At 39.3% G+C, this 19,646-nt stretch overlaps 1 long non-coding RNA gene across 1 annotated transcript in view; it reads right to left on the reverse strand.

Moving 5' to 3' along the window:
• LOC136858535 (uncharacterized) overlaps window positions 1–17,739 on the reverse strand; it is a 59,488-nt gene extending 41,749 nt beyond the window's left edge. The window contains exon 1 of the long non-coding RNA XR_010858645.2: window positions 17,672–17,739. This is a non-coding gene — a long non-coding RNA (uncharacterized lncRNA). The remainder of the gene's footprint in view (window positions 1–17,671) is intronic.
• Window positions 17,740–19,646: the final 1,907 nt, after the last annotated feature.

The raw sequence follows: 19,646 nt of genomic DNA on the forward strand, positions 1-19,646 counted from the left end.
TGTTTCTTTAGAAAAGTGAACATTTACACAAAATTACAATTACATTTTAATAAGTGAGCATAAATTCGATGTTGAAATTTACAATGAAAATTTAAAGGGGAATATGACATAATTACAAACATCATACAAGGCAAGTTGAAAAATGTTACTAGGAAAGGAAACAACGGAAATTAAAATTAGCGCAGAGGCCTATAGAGGGGCAGTCCTCTCCTAATACACATCAGTGAGGGACGCATAGCTCAACAGGTATGCACCAAACTGACGCGGAATTACTGGAGGCAACTCGGAAAAAAAAATTAAAGTTTACATTTACACAAAAGGTTAATAAAGGGTATTGCCTCCAAAACAAAGGATATGCCTAGCTGACAAACTAAGGCATCACAAAATCAAAACGGTGAAAACCAGGGTCTAAGGTAAACTCCAAACAAATGAATTTACATTTTAATTTAACACTTGAGAAAAGAACACGTGCTTACCCCGAGATGGCTGGAGCCGTTGAGCGGACCACCTTACGAGGTGCGTCCGATCGTTAAGACGTACGAAAACCAAAGACGCTGAACAGAGCCTTGCTCCTGCTAAGGAACCAAAAGGCACCATATATGGTAACGTGGGAAATTTATTCTAGAGGTTTTGATTGTGAACTCAGCGATTTTGTGATCGAAGCCTCCATGTGGCAACTACAGGGTGATACAAAAAATGGGTTACATACATATTACTGGAAATATGGCGTGCCACTGCGGCTCCTCTTCGCAGACAAAATGAAGAGATGTCTCGTCCCAGCTACACCGCTCCGACTCCGTAGTTACCGTATACATTCTAATCTCTCCACTGCAGTTCATAACATAAGCAACTCCATTCTATTTCACTAGACCAGCAACAAAAAACATTAACTTCGTCCCGAGGTCCTTCATACTTTCATTCACAAAATAATATCAATTTAAGTTTCACTGGCATCTCACACTGATGTTTTCACACATCATTCCAAGCTACAAGAAGTTAATTAAGGAAAAGCGAAGGATTCAACCCGCAACATATTTCCAATAATACAATTACCTACAAATAACTGCCATCATTGTTGCCATTCAAATGCACCGTTTACTCAATGACACCTATTGTGTCTCCGTCCAAGCTGACCATTTCACCGTAACGAACCCGGTGCTTCAACCAGACGACTTTCTGTTTGATGCCTATACAACCTCATTTGGCTATGGAATATTTTCCCTGCCCCCTGTGATTATAAACTAAGATTAAACCACTCTGCATAATTTTGATATGTCAATGCTACAATCATCTTCCAACGATTAAAACAACGGGACGCACTTGGTACTAGACTTTTTTTATATCCTTGCTCACCAAGCTGCTCTCTTGTAAATATGTATATAAACTGTAAATTCTCAACTGTTCAATTGGATAATGTAAATTTACTGTATAGTTTCCAACCATTGACAGTAATTTTTGTTACAAACATTGACACCGAGCACTATATCCTTTCCCCCCTGACTGTTATACTGTAAATAATTTTATAAACTTTATAATTTCCCAAGAGTGCGTCAATTATTCTTCAGAGCACCACTGTTGAACTCTGCTATAATTACCCAGTAATTTTAAGCATTGGTGCCGACTTCTTATTCTTTAAGCTTATAATGTTTAACCATCACCATTGTACAAGTGTTTCTCGTACTTAATTTCCCCATTGTAATGTGTATTAGTTTGTGCATGTTAAATACTAATCAGGTACCTGATTTTTGCCTTGAGAAGGTAATTTGACTGATGATGCCCTCAATGAAGGGCGAAACATGTCTCAAGCGGAATTAAAATAAATTCCTAAATGTAAAATTTATATGTATTGAATAGGTGACAAAATAAACCATTTAGCATCCTACATTCAGTATCTTCAATATGGATAACAATGATTTTTATCACTTGCAATAGGGAACATGCATGATCTGGGGTTTTAATTAAAAATATGCTAATCTGATTCAAAATTGCATGCAGAATTCAAAAATGTGATCAGAATTTACAAATAATAACTCCAAACATGATAAAAATCTACGAAAATGTCACGTCACGCAAGTACGCGATCTCATTGGCCTGACGTCATCGTACAGGTTGACTGAATTAGCAAACGAAATAACACATAGTGTGCTGTGAGAAGCAGGATACACTTCGCGTATTTCTACTTTACATTAGTGTCTAGTATGGTTAAATTCGAGGTCTATACATTGGATAATAATCTGAGTGGTATATTTTAGACTTAAAATGAATCCTGCGCAGACAGTGAGGCAGAAAACTTATAAATGGTGTAGAGTTCCGATGTGCAATAGCACATCGCATACCATACCAAACAAATTGTTTATAAACGTTCCAAAGACGCTGAAACTAGGGAGAAATGGATTTTGGCGAGCTGGAGAAATGCTGGTGATATATCGGAAAAGTCTACAGTTTATTTTTTTTGAAGATTTTAACGTAAGATGAATTTGTTTGAATTTTCAAATCACTTTTACATGTCAGCAGTTCTAGTGGTAAAACTTTAAATTTTAATGTATGATGCTTTATTTAAATGCTTCAATTACATCTTGGAATATGAAAGTAATAAACAGTGCATTAAATAATGCTGATTATTAAAGTATTCTCCAAACCTAACCTATGTTTTGGGTGATCCATGTCAAGATAATAAATCAAAGGGGTTATGAACCATTTTGACAGCTCTAATTCTACCAATATATCTTGGCATTGGACAGTTATGTATGTCTTTATTGAAGAGCTTAATTGGTAAATAAATTTAGGCTATATCTAAATACTCTATAATGTAACAAAGAATAGGCGTGTACATCATGAAAGGAAACCACGTGAATTTAACAAATGTATAACTCTACACAAAACCAATGCTTGTCTGTTGGGGTCTTATAAGTTAACAATGCTCAATTATAATAATTATCATAATATTAATGAAATAAATAACATAATTGCACACAGGTGAAAATAGTGACGTAGGTGTTTAAAATATTATCCAACTTAGCCTAAGTTTTAGGTTATACAAGCCAAGTCAATAAACCGAAGGGTAAATATACCGCGCGAGTTGGCCGTGCGGTTAGGAGCGCGCAGCTGTGAGCTCGCATCCGGGGGATAGTGGGTTTTGAACCCCACTGCCGGCAGCCCTGAAGATGGTTTTCCGTGGTTTCCCATTTTCACACCAGGCAAATGCTGAGGCTGTACCTAAGGCCACGGCCGCTTTGTTCCCATTCCTAGGCCTTTCCTGTCCCATCGTCGCCATAAGACCTATATGTGACGGTGTGACGTAAAGCAAACAGAAAAAAAAAAAAAAATGTAAAAGTCACAGCACCCAAAGACATTCCTGTATTGAGCGACTAAAATGTCACCAGGACATTTTTCTTTCCTGATATGCTCAGCTTGTTAAAAGCCAAATGTAATTAATGTTACTGGCTTCACGCCCCGCTAACTACTTCTACGATTTTCGGAGACGCCGATGTGCAGGAATTTAGTCCTGCAGGAGTTATTTTACGTGCCAGTAAATCTACCGACACGAGGCTGACGTATTTGAGCACCTTCAACTACCACCGGACTGAACCAGGATCGAACCTGCCAAGTTGGGGTCAGAAGGCCAGCACCTCAACAGTCTGAACCACTCAGCCCGACTTGTGAAAACTAGATGAAGTCATATTTATCTTTATCATGTTTAACTTTTTCCCTCCAAAAAGATATTTAATTCTCTTTCAAGGGCCCCGGAAGTGGGTAGGCCAGTTGTCCCAACCATAAATATATATATATTTTGGGAATGATAGATTATAGCCCTATAGTACTATGATCTTTCTTTCTTTCCTTCTTTCTTTCTTTCTTAATCAGTTTATCCTTCAGGGTTGGTTTTCTCTCGGACTCAGCGAGGGATTTCATCTCTACCACTTCAAGGGCAGTGTCCTGGAACGTGAGACTTTGAGTATGGTGATGAAACTGGTGAGGAGGGCCATTACCTCGCCCAGGAGGCCTCACCTGTTATGCTCAACAGGGGCCTTGTTGGAGGATGGGAGGATCGGAAGGGATAGACAAGGAAGAGGGAAGGAAACGGCCGTGGCCTTAGGTGCCTGGAGGAGAAGTAGGAAAATACGAAAAACCACTTCGAGGATGGCTGAGGTGATATTCGAAACCTTTCTACTCAGTTGACCTCCCGAGGCTGAGTAGACCCCGTTCCAGCCCTCGTACTATTTGTTTTCAACTTTCATGGCAGAGCCGGGAATCGAAACCGGGCCTCCGGGAGTGGCACACATTAACCACTACACCACAGAAGCGGACTAGTACTATAATGCTACCTATATGTTTATGTTAGTGCTGAAATCCGATTTCTTACTTTACTAATGCTGAAAGCCCGAAAATGTAATGTTATTCTTTAATAGGGGAATCAGTCTAGAAGGAAATGTTGAAAGTGATGTGATATCTATCCAGGTTCGTTGTTATCCTAATACTATGGGTTACAGTACATTGCACGTATATAAAAGACGCCACTTACAAACTTGCTTGTTATCCACGAATTTCTGCGGCCACAAAAGTCACTATTTTTCAAGAATGATGACATTTACACATGATAGATTGTCTGATTGTGCTGTTTTGAACCTTTCTTCTGTCATTTTGAAGTTATTCGCGATCACGAATAATAAACAATCGGCTTTTAGCAACGGCTGATGCACAACGCCTGGTAGAGCTCCATGCGGTACTGGATCGTGACGTCACAGCGCGCCGCTTACGTCAGAGGCCGTTTCACTCGCCTTGCGGAAAGGCACTATTAAATATTTTTTAATGGTAGAAAACAAGGCAACATACCACAATGTAATACGTTTACGTATTATTTCATTGGTGTACTTTTCAAAAAAAATATTTTTGAAAATGATGCATGTTCCCAATTGGGAAATACTTAAACAGCCAATCAGGAAAGCTACCTATGTTTCGACCCGAAGTTTCACCAATACAATTTAGCGTTATTTTTGCGAATAGCATTACAGCATCATATATTGTAATGTGGGAAATTTATTCTAGAGGTTTTGATTGTGAAACTCAGCGATTTCGTGATCGAAGCCTCCATGTGGCACTACAAGGTGATACAAAAAATGGGTTACAAACATATTACTGGAGATCTCCAATATCAGTGTCTTCCAACACTCATAATGATTATTAAATATCAACAGTTCACAGTCTTTCCTGTAAGTCCTGAAAATTCTTTAAATCACAAAATTAAAACACACAGAAATTTACATGAATTTACACCAACAAAAAAAGGACATATTCAATTGACTTCTTCATGACGAATCCAGAATTATGTGTTTCCACCGATTCTATCAACTCGCAACCGGTGACATCCTCCACCGCCGAATCTCGAGCTCTGCTCGATAATAAATTTAAAAAACACTTTACATTAAATGGCGGTTTTAACTGGAGGTCTGAATTTTGTGAACACACTGATACCAACACGTATCACCCACATCTTGATGCAACTTTTACAAACAGTATCTTGGAAGCAGAATTTCCTAAGCTTGACCACAGGTATTCCTGTCCATAGGATCGCTGATATCGGCCGCCTGCCAAAATGATTTCCCTCTTCAGTCCAACCAGGGTCTCCTATGAAGCTTCATCTAGTTCACTTGAATAGCGAACTCACCGTGAACGAGTAGTAAGACATGGCGTAGTACTGGACAATTGCCACCACCAGGAATTCTGCGACAATGCACTCCCAGGTTGAATGCAAACAGACCAGGAATTCATAGTGCCCCTTCCAACAGTCACGATATGTTCCCTGTCTGGACCAGGTTATAGTGATCACTGGAACAGATATCAACCGCAGCAGAAAAGGAAGTAATACGGGAAAAGGCATAGCCTCGGCTATGCAAAAGAGAAACGTAGACTGAAGGGTGGTTTTTCTCTTTCTTTTTCTTTATGACTATTCTATACAACAGGAACTCTTAATACTCCATGTGAGGAGGATAACCTTGCCCCAAATATCTTTGGGAACTCCTAGCCCTCCCAGGGCAAGTATGCATAAAAAATGACCAAACATAAGAGACCAAATAAAATTAGGAAAGTTTACTGGAGTTTACCTTAATACCGGAAATTTTACAAGGGATCCCTAGTTATGACAATGAATGAAAATCTTAACCTAAAGGACATACGAAAATATACCTAACATGATCTCAAACGACCATTCTTATTACAACTAAAATCTTAAATAACCTCTAAACTTGCCCATGTATCCGGCCAGATATATACCCCAAAAATTTGCTTACAACTACGTTTCCTTAAGTAACTAATAGTTTCTAAAGCATCATCTCATAACTAGGGGATCTTGATTTGTGACAAATGGACTCTACTGATCCTTTTCTTTTCAGGATCGCTGACTAGCAATGACACCAGGGTTAAAAATTTCAATATCGTCCAGGGACCTTGAAATCTGGGGGCCAACTTACTAATAACATGGTCCACAGCACTACTCACAGTATGAGTCTTTACATAAACCTGGTCACCCACAGACAGATTGTGTGGTCCTCGCCCGTGATTACAGTTACGTTGAACTTTAGCGTAATATACTTTCAAATTCTTATGCGCACGGTGCCAAGCAGCACGGATTGTTTCTGGATTCGCGACATCAGGTAGAAGATCATTAATAGACCCCAGATTAGAGAGTGGAGAATTGGGGGTGAAAGCTAGCATCAGTGAAGCCGGAGTCTGCTTATGATTTTCATGAACTGCAGTGTTGAAAGCAAATGATAACCAATTAAGTGATGAATCCCATTTAGAATGGTCAGAAGAGTGGTAGGCAACAAGAGCAGATCTTAAATTTTGATTGACTCTTTCAGCATAATTAGGCCTGGGATAATAAGGGGTGGTAGTCACATGAAAAATAGATAGGTCAAGACAAAATTACGGAATTGCACAGATGTAAAAGCTCTAGCATTATCACTCACCAGAAATTGCCAGGGTTCAAATGAAGCAGAGATCTGTTTCAAGCAAGAAATAGAAGTATTAGCATTAGCCATGCGAGTAAGAAACAGCCACGTAAAACGCGAGAAAGCATCAACACACACAAGTATGAAATGATGGCCAGTCCGTGATCGCAGGAACGGTCCGATGTAGTCTATAAATAGTCTCTCCATCGGGCGAGAAGCTTGCTCAGATGACAACAGACCAAGGCGGGTATTGGGAGCGGGTTTACTAATGTTACAGGTTTTACAAGATTTGACCATGGTGCAGATTTCACTATCCGTAGATTTCCAAATGAAGTGTTTACTGATTTTCTCTCTAGTTTTGAATACACCAAGGTGTCTGCTGACAGGGGATTCATGGAAATATTTGAAAAGAGCAGGAACTAAATTAGCTGGAACAACAATTTTGGGGTCTCTGCGACCATGAGCAGAACAACACAGCACACCATTCTTAAAGACATAGCGTTTGACATGTTCACCAGGCTTAATTCTGTCAATAATAGCTTTCAATTCAGGGTCGTCCTCCTGATGTTTAGAAATATCTTTGAAAAGGACAGGCGAATTGGACAACACTACATTAACAAAGGCCAAAACTTGTTCAGGAGAGGGATCTGCAGGCTCTGATTGAGGATCAGAACTGCCAGGTTAGAACATCCTACTGAGACTGTCAGCAACAACATTTTGAGTTCCATGAATGTGACGAGCTTCAAATTGAAAAGCTGAGATGCGTACTGCCCAATGCGCAAGATGACCGGTCCTTCTTGGTCTGATCAGTACCCAAACAGCGCCTGATTATCAGTTTAAAGATCAAATGGGAGGTGTTCGAGGTATATTCTGAATCCAAAGAGAAAACAACAGCTAAGATTTCTAATTCATAGAGCGAATAATTGCGTTCAGCAGGATTGAGACTACGGGAAGCATAAGAAATTGGACGACGTCCATCTTTAGATTCCTGAAGGAGCACACCAGAGATACCAGTGGATGAGGCATCAGTCTGGAGAATGAAATGTTTAGAAAAATCTGGCATCGCCAGCACAGGAGCGTTACATAAGGCAGATTTCAAATCATAGAAAGCTTCAAGTTGAGCATCACCCCATTCAAATTTAGCATCTTTCCTCCTCAAGGCGTTTAATGGAGCTGCTCTTTCAGGAAAATTAGGGATGAATTTACGGAAGAAATTGACCATGCCAACAAACCTAGCTACAGCCTTGACATCTTTAGGGGTTGGGAAATTTTGAATCGCTGCAGTACGAGATTGGTCAATCGAGACATCTTTTACAGACACAATATGTCCTAAGAAGGACATCTGGGGCTGCGCAAAAGTAACTTTGCTAGCCTTAAGGGTCAGTCCTGCTTTACGGAGTCTTTCAAGGACTTCATTATGATGAACGAGGTGTTCTTCAAATGTTTCACTAAAAATTACTAAATCATCCAAATAATTGTAAACAAATTTGAATTTAATGTCTGACAACACATTATCCAGTAGCCGAGTGAGAACAGTGGCTTCCCGTCGCCAGCCCAAGCGGTACGTGCTCAAATTCATAGAGGTTCCAATCAGTGGCAAAAGCCGTGAGATGCTTGGATTCCTCAGCAAGAGGTATCTGATAATACTTAAACGTAAGGAACTTCATCTTATTTGTCCGTATTGAACTGAGATCACAATTAATTAAAGTCTATCAGGTTCCACCTTTTCAATACTAATACAAAGTTGTTGGATGATATTTACAACATTATTTATTACAGTACATGTTTCGGTGCTCTATTATGTCACCAATTATGCATGCAATTTTAATAACTCAATTTTAAGTGCGCATTCTAATTAGACAGTACGAGAGCATAGAATTACAGACATTAAGGAATGTGAAGACAACTCGTCAACCAGATGAGAAAAATTTTATGCTCATGACTTACAAGAATTCTCTTGTTACATATTAAGGATATTTAATATAGCATAATAGATGTTTAGGATTTAACCAATAAATATTCTGTTGTATGTAAATATGTATATGTATGAGTTAAGTATGACAATATTTTGTTTAATATTTAGATCGCCAAGTTTTTTCACATTTTCTAAATCAGCTGATGATGGTGACATAATAGAGCACCGAAACATGTACTGTAATAAATAATGTTGTAAATATCATCCAACAACATTGTATTAGTATTGAAAAGGTGGAACCTGATAGACTTTAATTAATTGTATCTGATAATACGCCTGATTCAAATCGAAAGTGGTAAAAATTTCGGCATTAGCAAACCAAGAGAAACAAGAGTGTAAGTCAGGAAGAGGAACGGATTGAAGCACAACTCGCTTGTTCAACATTCTATAATCCACTACAGGCCGAAAGCCACCCTGTGGTTTAGGTACGAGAAATATGGGAGAAGGGTACGCAGATTTAGAAGGACGTATTACACCATCAGCAAGCATTTGATCGATGATAGCCTTAAGGGCTTTCATCTTGTGAGGCGACAACCGATACGGAGGAGAATGAACAGGTACATTATCAGTAACTTCAATTTTATATTCCAAAACATTGGTTACCCCTAACTTATCAGTAAACACATCAGGAAATTTATCACAAAGATTTCTAAGTTGGTTGGCTTAATCCTCAGGTAAATGACTAAAGTTGAATGCTTTGGGTTCACTCGTGTCCTCAGGGACAACACTGACATGATAAGGAAGAATAGGAGAACGACTACACAATTTAAAGACTCTAACACAAAATTTAAACTGGAACTCATACTGAAGATCCAAAATCATACCTGTTTTGGCAATAAAATTTGCACCCAGAATGAAAGGACAAGATAAATCTCTCACCACTAGCACGGGCATTTTCCACATGAAATTACGGATTCTAATTTTGACATTCAGACTTCCAATCACATTCAATGAATTAGAGTTAGCTGTATGGCAGGTTAAAGCCACAGGTTTTAAAGGAGGAAATTTACAAACAGATTTTACAGAGTTATACAAATTTTTGCTCATCAAGGTGAGGCTACTACCACAATCAACTAAAGCACAAACAGGTTCATTGTTCACTTCTAGGCATATGTAAGGTAATTTACACGGAGGAATAGCAGAAATACCACAAGATTGTGGGAAATTGACACTTGGGTCAGTCAAATACAGGTTTATCATCAACAACAGGATTGTGTAAGTCATCATCCAGCTGACAACGATAACAGACAAAACATGAAGATACACTATAAGGTTTGGCACAAGAATTGGCGGTTAGTCATCTGGCATTTCCATTACCAAAACGCCCAGAACCGGAAGAATTGCGAGGACACTGTCTAGAAAACTGTCTACTTGACCCATAGTGTCTGCAAGAATTAGTGGAGGCAGAAACTCTACTCACATTAGGATCTGGATTGCGTAAGGGCTCAATCTTAGGGCAATTCCGCTGGAAATGATCAGTGGAGCCACAATTGTAGCATGCACGCAAATTACGTGGCTTGGACGGAGAAGAAACGGCACTAGTGACCTGAGAAGAAATGCTCATAGGAGGAGGAGCTAACGCAACGCATAGCTGGTCGGCATACCTAATGCCTTCAGCAGAAACCGTGATAGCTTCCAACTGAGCGAACCTAGCGGGTCGTGGTGACAGAGCAAGATACGACCAATAATTTGGTGCAAGACCCTCAACAATGCTAGCAACCATTTGAGACTCAGAATAGTTTAGCATAAAAATCCTGGCATTGAACGTAATGTCCTGAATATATTCAATGTTTCATTCAAATGCTGTACACGGAAATAATGCTTTTGCACCAAGGAAGACAAAGCACGGGAAGGAATAAAGAACTAGAGCACATGCGCATGAAATTGGTCAATTGTCCACCTTTCCGAAATGGCTCTTATGACATGTTCAGAAAGAGCTGTAACTACTGCAAGCTATTGAAATACTGAACAGATAAACGTTGACTCAACTAAGTGAAAATAACAAGGATAATGGGCGCCACCTGCAAAACAATTGCAGGAATATTTAATGGTGTAGAGCAACGAGCCACTCTCTCTCTCTCAAGGCGACGGTCATCAGGCTGACGAGGCTCCAGACTTGCTTTGTAACCTTACCTGTTTGCTATATAACCCCTGAAATTAAATTTGGGTAACATGCCAGGTTCAGCCTTACTCCACTGACAAAAGACTCACTTAAAGTTTGATTCTATGACTTTACTCCCAGAATAAGAACTAATATGTGACAAACACCAACAAAATAAACACTTATGCAACCCACTTAGTGCTTGCTGTTTACATAGAGCTAATATACACAATACCACCCAACAAAATCATCTCTTCACGAGATTTACTCATCTGCCGTCTTACAAAAGCAAATTACACATCATTAAAATCTTCAATAAACATAGAACATCAAATAAGAACTAATATGTGACAAACACCAACAAAATAAACACTTATGCAACCCACTTAGTGCTTGCTGTTTACATAGAGCTAATATACACAATACCACCCAACAAAATCATCTCTTCACGAGATTTACTCGTTTGCCGTCTTACAAAGGTAAATTACACATCATTAAAATCTTCAATAAACATAGAACATCATTATGCTTTTAACATACCTCCAGGTAAGAGCCCCTTCGCACTCCACTGTTACCGTGAATTCTAATCTGGTAGAGAAAAGTACGACGACTATTTCTCTACATATGGATGCAACCTTCTTAAGACGAGCATCCCTAGCCTTATTTACACTTCTTCGTCGACGTCTTGAATTCTTTCCAATTGCTGGCTGGACAGAAAGTGTTACATCTCCAGAGGCAAGCAAATAGCAAAATTCTTCATCAACTGAGGCTGCATACTCGGGTGACAAGTTCCAAAAAAACACTTTCTTTTACAGAAAGTCCACTGCAAAGCCGGTAAGTTGTTGAGATTATACCATGATCGCTCCGTAACAGATACTCACGTACAATAGCAGATCGTATAGCAAACTGCGCAAATACGTCGCTCCCGCAGACCAGTACAAATGAGAAACACACAGTATCAGCATCAGAGTCAGAAACCCAATGAGAATCAGAATCAGAGTCAGAATCAGAATGACTCGCCGCACACGCGTACACACTTATATATGCTTGCTCCACGTGGTAATCGCGTCCTGAAAAGTTTAGTGGTAGCAACGCTCACACCGGCACTTCTTCCCGCGTCACTCTGTCAACACAAACCTCGCTCAAAACAAAGCCCTCGCATTGGCTATCGAGTATATGATGTGACATAGACCGTCCACTCATGTATGTCCACATTGATTCACTCCAATTCTTCAACCGATACAACCTGCCGTACCCCGTGTTTTCAAGCCACCTGTTGCAACACATCCAACTGACTTCAACCGTCCTTCCCGATATAGTCGCAGTTTTCCCGGTTGCACAATCCTTACGGCTAGGCCATATTTACAGACTCTTACCCAAACGGAAATTTATACAAAATATAATGATGAACATATGCAATATTACCTAACTATACATTCTTCTTATAATATTACGTTTTTACATGGTAAATAAACAAAATTACATGATTTTAACCTAACAAACTATATACGAAAATTTCCTAACCTAAAAACTCGGGGATCGTACATACGTACGGTTACAATACCTCCCCTTGATTTGTGAAGATTATATACAATACATCTGAGCAAATCACAGTCTTTTCAGTACAGCAGCCTACACAGCCTGTCAAAGTCACTCAGGATTTAAAGAAAATTCACATATTCTTCTTAACATACACAAAACATCTGAACTTACAATACTTCACCTTACATACCTCTTAAGATTGTGAATATTGTGTGTACCAATCATGTCACCTTTGTTATTCAACAGGTGATAAGCACACTTGCCAACTTTCTTACCTACTGTATAAGGTCCCTGATACAATTTAAAAAACTTATGAATTTCTTTGTTGTCTGCAGATGAAATGTGTGGAACCTTTAGTAACACCTCCTCCCCTACTTCAAAACTATCTCCATGATGCCTCCCCTGCTGCATCATTCTCCTATCAGCTGCCTTCCTTAAATTCTGCCTCGCTAAATCAATCACCTTTGAAGATACCACTTCTGCTGAGGGTAGATCTCCCATGGTTGCCAATCTCACACAAAAACTCTCTTCCCATTCTTTCACATACAACTTACACAGACTTTCATTCGGAACACATATACATTTCACAATCAAAACATCCCTCCTGTTCTGAAAACACACCACAATCGCACCTCTTTCATCAATACTCTTCCACACTTCAATGAAATCATTCGTACGATCTTCAGCATCAGATATTCCACTCAACATACGTTTGAATCGACCTCCTGTTCTCTCATACACATTGTCACTCTCAATTTCTTTGAACTTTCTCCAAATACCAAAAAGCTTTCCAACACAATTACTCCTCATAAAATCTTCAAACCCTGAATCCCCATAATATTCACAACCACTCTTATGATTCTCATTATGCACAAAATGTGACCTAACCTCCACTTCACAAAGAATTTCACCCACAGCATCGACAGTTTTCCTCCACTCATCCTTATCAGACATACCAGCTTCAATCACCTCAATCTCATTCACACAACCCTTCTCACACTTTCCTTCACTCACACTCTCTCTCTTCCTGAAATCACTACTATCACTGAACTCGAGATCCCGACCATTACTACTAAATTCTCCCACTTCCATATCTTTCATCGCTGTTCCCACTCGCACATCATTCATGCCATCAACACTGTTGCTCTTGACCCTCTTAACGGAAGTTTCATTAATCTCAAAATCATCACTACTCAGACACATTATCGACGTAACATTAATCTCCTCAATTACACCATCCTCTACAACATGATATGTCTTCCTCAAAGACTCCTCCTCCACAAAATAATCTTCATCACCTTTACAACTAACTTCCTTTAAAATTTCTGCAACTTCCCAAAGAGCATCAATTACCACAGTGTTATCACCATCAGTTTTAGCACATAGTAGGTCCTCCGACAAATCCTCCTCCTTTTCTTCACACCCCTTACCCCCAAAATCCCTCAAATCATCACCTTCCCTCCCTACATTATCAATTCCTTTCTCCACACTACTACCCCAATCATTAGCTGCCGTGCAATGCTTATCAATTAAATTACTTACCTCCTCCCCTACATTACTAATTTTATCACTTAATTCCTTCCCCTGATTACTAATTTGACTACTTAAATTATTCCCTTGATCAATCAATTTGGCCAACTGCTCCAATACTAACTTCATAAACTCATTATTACCCCCCATGCTACTTTGATTTTGATCACTACCTTCCCCTTCACCCCCCATTACAATTCCATACACTTTTTCCATAGACATATTATCACTCTGAAAACTACTTTCATCCAACTTTGTGTGCTTGTGCCACAACTGCTCTCCTCATCATTAACTGACATACTTCCTTTATGCAGTTTTCTCCTTCTCAAATTCATTACACTACTATTACTCTTACTATTATTCATATTCCACTGATAAAACATAGAACTCAAAACAAGACAACACCGATACATAACTCCTGACACAAGCCCACTAAAACACTGGACCAAATGTGCCTACCAAGGTCATATAGCAAGTCTGGATATCATTCTGCCTCACGTTGGCGGCGCCAATTGTAACTACTGCAAGCTATTGAAATACTGAACAGATAAACGTTGACTCAACTAAGTGAAAATAACAAGGATAATGGGCGCCACCTGCAAAACAATTGCAGGAATATTTAATGGTGTAGAGGAACGAGCCACTCTCTCTCTCTCAAGGCGACGGTCATCAGGCTGACGAGGCTCCAGACTTGCTTTGTAACCTTACCTGTTTGCTATATAACCCCTGAAATTAAATTTGGGTAACATGCCAGGTTCAGCCTTACTCCACTGACAAAAGACTCACTTAAAGTTTGATTCTATGACTTTACTCCCAGAATAAGAACTAATATGTGACAAACACCAACAAAATAAACACTTATGCAACCCACTTAGTGCTTGCTGTTTACATAGAGCTAATATACACAATACCACCCAACAAAATCATCTCTTCACGAGATTTACTCATCTGCCGTCTTACAAAAGCAAATTACACATCATTAAAATCTTCAATAAACATAGAACATCAAATAAGAACTAATATGTGACAAACACCAACAAAATAAACACTTATGCAACCCACTTAGTGCTTGCTGTTTACATAGAGCTAATATACACAATACCACCCAACAAAATCATCTCTTCACGAGATTTACTCGTTTGCCGTCTTACAAAGGTAAATTACACATCATTAAAATCTTCAATAAACATAGAACATCATTATACTTTTAACATACCTCCAGGTAAGAGCCCCTTCGCACTCCACTGTTACCGTGAATTCTAATCTGGTAGAGAAAAGTACGACGACTATTTCTCTACATATGGATGCAACCTTCTTAAGACGAGCATCCCTAGCCTTATTTACACTTCTTCGTCGACGTCTTGAATTCTTTCCAATTGCTGGCTGGACAGAAAGTGTTACATCTCCAGAGGCAAGCAAATAGCAAAATTCTTCATCAACTGAGGCTGCATACTCGGGTGACAAGTTCCAAAAAAACACTTTCTTTTACAGAAAGTCCACTGCAAAGCCGGTAAGTTGTTGAGATTATACCATGATCGCTCCGTAACAGATACTCACGTACAATAGCAGATCGTATAGCAAACTGCGCAAATACGTCGCTCCCGCAGACCAGTACAAATGAGAAACACACAGTATCAGCATCAGAGTCAGAAACCCAATGAGAATCAGAATCAGAGTCAGAATCAGAATGACTCGCCGCACACGCGTACACACTTATATATGCTTGCTCCACGTGGTAATCGCGTCCTGAAAAGTTTAGTGGTAGCAACGCTCACACCGGCACTTCTTCCCGCGTCACTCTGTCAACACAAACCTCGCTCAAAACAAAGCCCTCGCATTGGCTATCGAGTATATGATGTGACATAGACCGTCCACTCATGTATGTCCACATTGATTCACTCCAATTCTTCAACCGATACAACCTGCCGTACCCCGTGTTTTCAAGCCACCTGTTGCAACACATCCAACTGACTTCAACCGTCCTTCCCGATATAGTCGCAGTTTTCCCGGTTGCACAATCCTTACGGCTAGGCCATATTTACAGACTCTTACCCAAACGGAAATTTATACAAAATATAATGATGAACATATGCAATATTACCTAACTATACATTCTTCTTATAATATTACGTTTTTACATGGTAAATAAACAAAATTACATGATTTTAACCTAACAAACTATATACGAAAATTTCCTAACCTAAAAACTCGGGGATCGTACATACGTACGGTTACAGAGCTTCAGATACATGTGGATATAACACTTGGAAGAAATTATCACTACTTAAAGCGTATACTATACATTAATCTTTAAATTCCACCAAGAAATGCAGAAATGTAATAATCTTTTTGATTGAATTAGCGGTGAACTTACATACGCCCTTAAATGGAGCCGTTAGCGGGTGAGGTAAATTAGCAAGCATTTGAGAAACAGCAGGCATAGTAGGAACCTGAACAGGACTGGATTGATTAAGAGAAGGCATCACAGTTGTATAGAAATCTTGACTTGAACGCCCCTGGGAAAGGGTGGGTGTACTAAAAGTGAGGTTAGGACTGCAGCTAGATTGCATCGAAACTGGCACAGATATTTGCATCTGCGAAACATTTTCGCACATTTGTGACACCACCGAAGCATTTGCTATAGGTGACACTTGGACATGGGGATATCTTTGCACAATAGGAAGAGAAACAACTTGGGTCGCAACCGAAGGTTGAGATAAAGACACAGTAGAATTAACAGTTCCCGTAGGAACAGTAGACATACCAACTTGTGTAAAGGAACCATCACTGGTATTATTCAGCACTTGTAAATATAACAGGAGAAGATTGCAGGGGAACATTATTACAAGTTACCACATTACTAAATTGTGAAGCAGTAGATACCGAAATAGTGTCACTGTTACAAGTATCAGATGGAGCAGACACATCAACTACAGAACTGGAGCTAGACGACGCATTGCCTTCTAGCAAGCCTACAATTTTATCGAAAATCCCGGAAAATTTTGATAACAACAGCTCACATTCCTGTCGCTCATTTATATATAAATTAAGAGTTAACAGGTCGCGAATCCTGTCCGCGTAATGCTGGACTTGGGCTTTCACACATGTTAACTGAGCATTAGACAGTTTAGAGGAACAAAAGGACAAAAGAATAGCTTCGAATTCAGTGAATTTATCTTTTAACAAGGGTCAAAGATGCACACACTTCGTCTGTTGATAGGTTGGGTACGGCAATTGTTACGTTAAGCGATTGCTTTAAAAAGTTCGCGTCATCCCTAACCCTTCCTGTCAAATTCAATTTACGAATACTAAGTTCATAAACTAATTCTTCCTTCCTCAAATGGAACGGAACAGGGACCACACGAGACATGTTAACAAGAAATTACGTTAGGAGATGATACCAGGTTATTTTAGGTTAGTTAAGGGTTACTGCTCTCGCATCTCTTTCTTCTACAACCACGCATCAGCTAACAGATGTACCCCCCCCCTTTTTTTTTTTTTTTTTTTACAGAAGAGAGCACATAATACAAGGTACATATAAAACAAGTAATGATTTAATAATCCAAAATAACAAACCTGAAAGAATAACGTCAGCCGAATACACTCGGAAAAAGATTTTAATTTTGACAACACTTGGCTTTGCAGGATAACCAACATGACAACTAGAGAAAGGATATATGGGAAGCAGGCCGGGAAACCCTACAGAGGACGAGATCTTACGTGATGATGTAGGGAAAGAAACGTGAGAACTTTAACCCTTTGGTCTGACTTTTCTCAACATATAGAATTTAAACAAGGTATAAAGAACACAAAGTGAAAGGATAACATCATCAATTAAAAAATTTAAATCGAACCACGAGGTTCCTATCAGTGTTTCTTCAGAAAAGTGAATATTTACACAAAATTACAATTACATTTAAATAAGTGAGCATAAATTCGATGCTGAAATTTACAATGAAAATTTAAAGGGGAATATGACAAGTAATTTACTTAAATGCATCTGTTAATGATATGGAAGTGTTCACGGACATGCCTTATCACGTAATATGAACGAAAATAGTCCACCAATTACTTACAGTGTTAGTTTCCAGCATAACATTCTAGTCTGAGAATTGTGATGTTATTCTGATACAAAAGTGGTCGCGTCATGAGCATTTCGCTCACTTGTTCAGTTATGTTAGTGGTCGCGTGGTGAGCATTTCGCTCTCTTCAAAACCAATACTAAAATCGGTTTTGTTTATTGTTTATTTTACTGTTTATCCTTTCTTTTGTTTTATAATTATCTTGAAGTGGAGTTTTAATGCATTTATTTTAGCAAAGCAAAGTCACCTCCGTACAGGCCATGAAGGCCCTTGGAGGAGTGGAAGGTAAATGCTTCCACCATTGTTAACCTCGGCACGTGATGGGGTAGTGGTTAGCTCTACGCCCAGCTGCCTTTGCTCCCAGGAATTAACCTGGTACTCATTTTTTATGTAGGATGAGTGAACCTCAGGGCCATATGCACCTCCGGAAGTGGAAATCTCGTTTCTTAAATTTTACGACTTCCTGGCGGGGATTCGAATCCATGTCCTTCCGGGCAAACCGAGCACGCATTGACTGCCTCGGCCAGGCAGCCCCTGTATTTATTTTACAAATGTAAATAATACAGAAATAAAATATAAAGCAGTACATTTTTTAAAAGTCAAATAATGCACTGTACAAGTGATAAACACAAATAACCCATGACAATTATACATAAGTTCTGATACAAACATTACAGATTTTAGTTTCTTCTCTTTCTGACCGGAACCATTGTAGGGTGTGTTCCTTACAAATTGGATGGTTATGAGTCATACACTTTGTGACTGTATATCGATTTTTCTTTTTTGGGTACGAATAACACTTCTGCCTTCCGATAGGACCTTCTGCTCCATGAGTAGCTGCTTCCTCTACCGGCTCACGTATTCTCTTCTTTATTTGCTGCTGTAGTGAAACTGGCAAGTAGTCCATTGTTGCTCTTGTGACCATATCAGGTTTACAGAGCTCAACGCTGAGAGTCTTCAGGTAAGCTCTTCTTGGGCCTATATCACCTGAGTTGAACCTCAGTATCAAATAGTTGTTCAAGGCTCCAATGTCTAACCGGGTGAAAAATAGCCTGAGCAGCCATCTATTTGTTTTTCTCGCAGTTGTATACAGGGTTGTTAACCCATTTACAACATCAACACCGCTTTTTATTACGTTGTAGAAGATGATGACCTGTGGCTTAAACTTATTATCTGTAATCTTGTCAATGAACTCACCACTGTGCATCATCGAAAGCATAAGAACATTCCGAGACGATCGCTTTTTACAAATGTAAGATACCAGTAGAATGTCCTGTCCATGGCCAAACATTGTGCTATATAAAGGTCTTTTGCTGTCAAGAAAGACAGAAGTTATCTCTGCCTTATTTTTCTTGAGAGTTCCCACTAGAGTTAACCCTTTCTGTTTCAAGTCTTCAGCGAGAGGCACTGATGTGAAGTAATCGTCAGTTGTGGTGTTCCTTCCGGTATGTTCAATCGGTTGGACCAAA

This window comes from Anabrus simplex, chromosome 1 (genome assembly GCF_040414725.1).
Source record: "Anabrus simplex isolate iqAnaSimp1 chromosome 1, ASM4041472v1, whole genome shotgun sequence".
NCBI lineage: Eukaryota > Metazoa > Arthropoda > Insecta > Orthoptera > Tettigoniidae > Anabrus > Anabrus simplex.